The following is a 6587-nucleotide window of genomic DNA, read 5'->3' as shown; positions in this document are numbered from 1 at the left end:
TTTAAGTAGCCTGCGTATGAAGATATTCTCTTCCTTCCTAAAAGTGTTGTTGCAGGAGTAACCCCAGACCTCAGCGCCGTAGAGTGCTGCCGATTGGGCCTTAGCTTTGAATAATTCTAGTGCCGGCGTAATTGATTTAGATTGGCTACTGCCGTGCACCTTTAGAATAGGCATTAGATTTTGTTTTAAAATTAAATTACTTTTTTCCAATTGCCCTTTCCAATGGGGCATACTATCCAGCATAATGCCCAGGTAATTAAAACTCTCGACGTATTCCAATTTCTGGTTTTTTAGGGCCAGATTCTTTCTAAAGGATTTCTGGGGGTTTATGGACATATATTTTGTTTTGGATGAGTTAATTTCTAGCCCCTTTTCCACACAGTAATTATTAAAAGTGTTTACTAGGTTTTGTAAGCCTTGCGGGGTTTGGGAGATGAGGATTGTGTCATCAGCAAAAAGTAATGCGGTGACCGCCTCATCTGCTAATTTCGGGGAGTCATGTTTACAGTCTTTTAGATAATTAGGTATATTATTGACATATAAAGAGAAGAGTGTGGGCGCCAGCACACACCCTTGACGGACGCCCCGATCCACAGGGATATCTTTCGAAATTTCTCCTCCCTTGCCCCATCTAACTCTAGCATAATTTCCTGTGTGGAGTCTAATTATTTCCTTGAGTAGCTCACTGGGGACTGCCATATCATTAAGGGTGGACCATAGTAATTTACGGGGTACAAGGTCAAATGCAGCCCTTAGATCGATGAATGCTACGTACAGGCTTCCCTTTCTTATATTAATATATTTCCAGCAAATACACATGAATCTAAACACTTGATCCACTGTGCTAGTTTTTAACCTAAATCCTGCTTGGTATTTAGTTAAAATCTGTTCCTCTTTTATCCACGTTAAAAGTCTATTTAAAATATGTCTGGCGAAAGTTTTTTGTAAAAGATCAATTAAACTTATCGGGCGGTAATTTGCTGGATCATAACGATCCCCTTTCTTAAAAATTGTAATGATTTCAGCCCCTTTCCATGATTCGGGAATTGGTGTCCCAGCCACTATAGAATTACATAAGAAGTTAATGTAGGGTCCCCAAATTCCTACATCATGCTTTAGCAAGTCACCGGGAATTTTGTCGGGGCCTGGTGCTTTGCCCGTTTTAATAGCCTGTATTGCCTCAACAGTTTCTTCTAAACTAAAATCTAGACGAGTATTATTATCAAGTAATCTATTAATCTCTTGGTCCTCCGTGGCCATCTCCTCATTGGTGTTCCAATATAATTTAGAGAAGTGATTGCACCAGTTTTTTTCATCGAGGTATATGTCCCTGGATGATCTGCCTTTTTTTTTTGCAGGAGATTCCCTTCCTGCGGAGGCCTCATAGGCCCCCCAATCTGTACGCCTCCTTCATTACACGCGTTCCCCTGGAGGTGTGGGATGCCACTAGTCTGGCCCATGAGCTCACGACCTTTCCGTCTCCACTCACACCGCTGACTGGCAATCCATACTTCACTCCGGGGTTGAACGATGAGGCCTTCGCGGGCTGGAAGGCGGCGGGTTGCCGGTTCCTGTACCATGTCTATGGGGTGGAGGGGGTGCACTCGTTCACTCAGATGCAGACCGAATTTGGGCTGCCTGAGACGGAGAGGCTGCGGTACCTGCAGGTACGGCACTGGGCGCTTCAGCCGCAGGTGTGCACGGAGGCCAATAGGCGATTCTCCACGTATGAACGATGGCTCCTTACGCGCACGACGGACAAAAATCTCATCTCTGACCTCTATAAGCAACTGCAGCTCAAACACAAGCACTCACACAACCCCAGCAGGGAGCGATGGGAGCGGGAGTTGGGCAGAACCCTGAGCCATAAGGACTGGGAGGGTATTTACTATCGGGCCAGACACTCTGCATACCACATGGGGCTCACGGAGACACTGACAAAGATTGTAACATACTGGTATTATACGCCGGAGCGCTTACATGCGATGGACAGCTCTCGGGAGGCGGGGTGTTGGAGGGGCTGCGGCCAGCGGGGTAGCCTTGTCCACATCCTTTGGGACTGTACACTTATTCAGGCATACTGGACCCAGGTGTTAGACGAAGTAGATAAGCATTTCCAGACTGAAATACCGCGCTTTCCAGCATATGTCTTGTTAGGCCTTCCTAATCCCCTGACCTACCCATTGAGATCCCGTAGGGGCAGACAGATAGCCATTGCTCTAGGGTCGGCGATACAAAACATTCTCACACTTTGGCGCACCCCCCGGATTCCCGCCTTCACCGGCTGGTTGCACCGTTTGTGGTACGTTCTGGGAGTGGAAATATTGGCTCTGACTCTGGCCGGGGAGGGGGACCGATATCAGGAATTGTGGCAGCCATTTCTGTCACTCTTGGCGACTGAGTTTAAAGAAATCACATGCCCCAGGTATCTCCGACTCCTACGCTTGACTGGGGGCCAGGGGGAGGGTAGGGGGTAGGAGTATGAGGGCCAGAGGGGTGATGGGAAGGACGTGGAGCACTGGGAGGGGGTGGAGTGCGGGTGGGGGGGTTTCTTTGTTATTTTCCTCCAGGTTAAAGTATTTCATCGCCTACGCGCAGGCAGTTCGGATGACACTGTTACAGGACTTCTGTCAGGTATTTTCTTGCTGGTTGGACGATTGCCCTGCGCCTGTAATCTTGCTTGCTGTGTGTGCATTACTTTTAATAAAAACATTTAAACCATAAAAGTATGGCAAGCCTGCTTGGTTGGGCCAAGCTCATGGACTTCAATTAGAGGTCATCAAAGGTTGCCTCTGCTACCTGTGGCTTCTCATTTGATACCAACTGGCACTGAATTTTCCACTTCTGATCTGTGGAATCCTGAAGATACTAACAGGAACAGAGAGTAAACAGGACTCTCATGTAGACTCCAGGCCCTTCTTCTCCAAGACCCTCTGCAGCGAATAAGAGGCTCTTGAGAGAGTGTGAGTGGGACATTCGGTCAACCGTGCCATGTCACTGGGATCAAAGGATGCGTGGTACAACTTTTGCAACTCATGGCGTTTCAGTGGACCGACATCCATCCCAGTATTGTGCCTTTGCAAAAAATAGGCGAAATGCTACTTCAAGCCACCAAGCGCTATGACTGTTCTAACTGCTACTGAAGACAGGGGCGGGTCCTCTGCTGAGGGGGAGGAGCATCGTCCCACTGCTCTAGGAGCAGAGCAAAATAAGATTAAAATGATAATGACAGAACGTTATTATCATTTTATTTTTAGCCTGGCTTTAAACGCCATGTTAGGGTGGGGTGGGTTGGGCTCGTGTGACGCGAGCAGGGGGAGGTGTGGCTGCACCATAAGTGCTCATGATTGTCTGGCCGGCCGTCTTGGGCCGGCCAAACCGTCATGCGCACTTTGCATGTTCTCCACTGGCTGTATTGTACATCCTGGGTGGAGAACATGCCCAGGCTTTTTTATTTCTTTTCAACCCCCCCCTCCCACCCCACCCTCACCACCACCGTCCCCTACTAGCCACTACTGCTGTTTGTTTCCCTCAGTTCTAAACCGAAAACATGAAAAAAACTAAATATGCAGCTTTTCCTTAACCACCGACGACATTTTAAAAAACATTTTAATCATCCTGTTGGCTTCACACTGTAAAAGAAACTGTCGGGTTTTCAGCGACTATCCACCATTATGAACAAGCATTGGCAAAGCCAGTAGGTCTTGCATGTACGAGATCTAGTGGCTGTGTCAATTTTTTTTAGCTATGGTGCATAGCAGCATAGCTATTTTTTGCTATCTTTTACAACTAAACAAGCATTCACAAGTGCAGTTACTTTGCAGGCACTAGGGTCAAAACTTGAATGGTGCAGCAGGTGCAGTGGTACAGGGGCCAAAATCTCTAGGAAACCCACTGAACACTGATCATTGCTATATATTACTACTAAACAGGCAGTCAAGTGCAGTTAGCTTGCAGGCACTAGGGTCTTGATTTGAATGAAGCTGCAGGTGCAGTGGCACAAGGGATGCCCTTTAGTGATATTGTTCTATAATTACTATTGGTGGTGCAAAGATAGCATTATTAATTCTTTGGTCCATGGGTATTTACCAATGGCGGGACGGTTATTGTTGGCGCTTGTCAAGCTGTCTATAGAAAGAGTTCTGCTGAAGTGCTGATACTTCACTTGGCAGAGAATTGGTGTGGCTTAAAGAGCTGGTCTTGTTATAGAATAGGAAAAGGGGCGTCAAGGAAATTAAGGCTTTATGAGTTGGCCCTATGGTTGTTTGAACAGAGTTGGGTTCCCAGACAAGTGTGAAGAGGAGCATTTAAGCAGGTGGCTATTGATGGAGGACGTCAGAAAGTAAAGAGAGAGATGAGGAACTTCTGCAGGCGACAGTAGGTAGGCAGGGTGCCACATGCAGTGATATGTTTTGAAGAACAGCAGTATTTCAGCGATGAAAAGGTGCACTTGCCCTTTATGAGTTTGAAACTGTATATACTGTAATTGCGTGATACACTGGCAGCTTTGTTGGGCGTGATGTGTTGAAAAGGGAATAGTTGGAGGGTGTGGCAGGAAAACCTCCCCAAAGAAGAAGGGTATTTTCCTGGGTGGCAGGTTGGAGGAGTCTTGGGTATGGGATGCATGCATGGAGGGTCTCATTACTAGTTCGTCAGATCAGCTCATGAGAGGGAAGAGGGTGCGGGGGTGTTGAGGGAAGTTGTGAAACGGGTATGGTCAGTTTAAATTTAGTTTGGTTATAAGGTGTTGTGCTTGGCAGCCAGGGTCAGAATAGGAATTTAAATGTGAGCAGAGATGCTGGGGATTTACGAAGGAGCTGTCAAAGGCCATCAGGTGTGGGGGGTGAATTAGATGTACATCGATTTATATTGAGGCCATGTGTTTAGCATGTATGGAAGTTGCCAGGGTTTGTGCTATGTTTTGTGATACGCATGTGTCATTAAAGAGGCTTTTGCCACATTACACTGATCTGGCTCGTGTGTGCGCCGTCCTGCTTGATATTTTTTTGGGGGAGTCTTGTTTTTCACCCCACAAACCAGAAAAAAGACAGTGCAAGCAATAAACAGCCTTTATAATTTGACTTAGCCATTTGAAAGACAGTTGTGAAGAACATTAGACCTGTTGCTTTTTACATATCTAAAACTCAGCGTCTGGTATATTGTTCTGACAATTCCCCAACATTTTGTATTCTTTCTACTCTGGTAAATTGTAAAAAAGGAAGTGAAAATATACCCCTTTATTTCAAACCTGCAGATCAGTATTGGGCCTCGGAGCACACGCGGAGGCGGGAGATGGTTGGAGGGACAACCTACAAACAAACATAATAACACTAGCCCAATAGTTTCAGAAGCAAAGAAACGAATGACCAGACAGTGCCCGGATGGTGATGCAGCAGAAAACACACTCTAATAAGGCATGCTAACAGACACTCATGAGGCCACAGGGCTAAGAGTCAGATGCTTAGCCTATAAACACACTAAAAGCAATGAAGAAAAACATGTCCCTTCTCTTCAAATCTGCTCATCTGGATTCTGACTCAAGTCATGGGGACGCAGAAGAGGGATGGAAGGACAAATTGCAAAGAAACAAACCTAATACCAGAGACCAGTGAAAAACCTGGACTTCTGGTATTGTAGCACTAATGTTGGTGCCAGAGTGGAAAGGAGATAGTCTGCTGTTGGCAAAAATCTTTAAGCAAGTGCGGGCATGAAACAAACGGCAGTGCAAGAGAGAAGTTAAGCCTTTCTCAAATCAACCCCCCCTTAGGCCAAGGAATGCAGCTGAGATGCCTCTCCAGCGCCAAGCACAATGAATGCTGCTTCTACAAGTTCCACGACATCTGACTGGGAGGGTATTATGCAAAATATATTTGCCAGGAGGCGGGAGTATGTAGTCAACGGGTAAAATCAGTTGAAGATATGCAATTTAAACATGCAAGGGTCAGTGGCGGTGCGTCCATTAGGGCACTGGGGCGTTGCCCCACTACACACAATCGGGGCGCTGTCAGTGTCACTAAATTAACTTAAACAGTTTATTAATTTAACTTACTCCACTCAAATAATTTATCCGGGACGGCCGGTCCCCGGGCCACGCCCGAAGCAGTCAGGTGTGCAATGGCTCTGAAGGGGGTAGGGCACGCACTGGCAGCAGGTTTGACTGGCACAACAACATGCAGCAAGGGTCAGTGGTGGTGGTCTAGTGCAGCAGCAAGAGAGTGCGCATGTTCGGTTTTGGGCTGATCATTTTTTCGACCAGCCCGAACATGCGCCCTAGGCTGCACATTAGGAGACCGAGAGTTGTTTCAAGCCGCAGCCCCTGTCTCCTAATGAGCGGGGAGTATCCCTGCTCAAGCCAATCCTAGCGCTGCTGGAGCAGCGTCTGGATTGGCTGAGAGGCCTCTCTAGCGCTGGCACGCAGTCCTGAGCATTGGGTGCCACGGGTGGGTGGCACTGTGTAACCAAGCATGACCAATCACTGTCATGGCTTATGAAGCCATGTAGACCGTGATTGGCCATTTCTACGTTGAAGCAAGCGTGACTGTGACCGTGACGTCGGAGCAGACTGTGCCACAGACACCTCGTGTTCA

Source organism: Triturus cristatus, chromosome 8 (assembly GCF_964204655.1).
Source record: "Triturus cristatus chromosome 8, aTriCri1.1, whole genome shotgun sequence".
Classification (NCBI taxonomy): domain Eukaryota; kingdom Metazoa; phylum Chordata; class Amphibia; order Caudata; family Salamandridae; genus Triturus; species Triturus cristatus.
The sequence above is the reverse complement of the archived record's forward strand: the minus strand, read 5'-3'. Positions refer to the sequence as shown.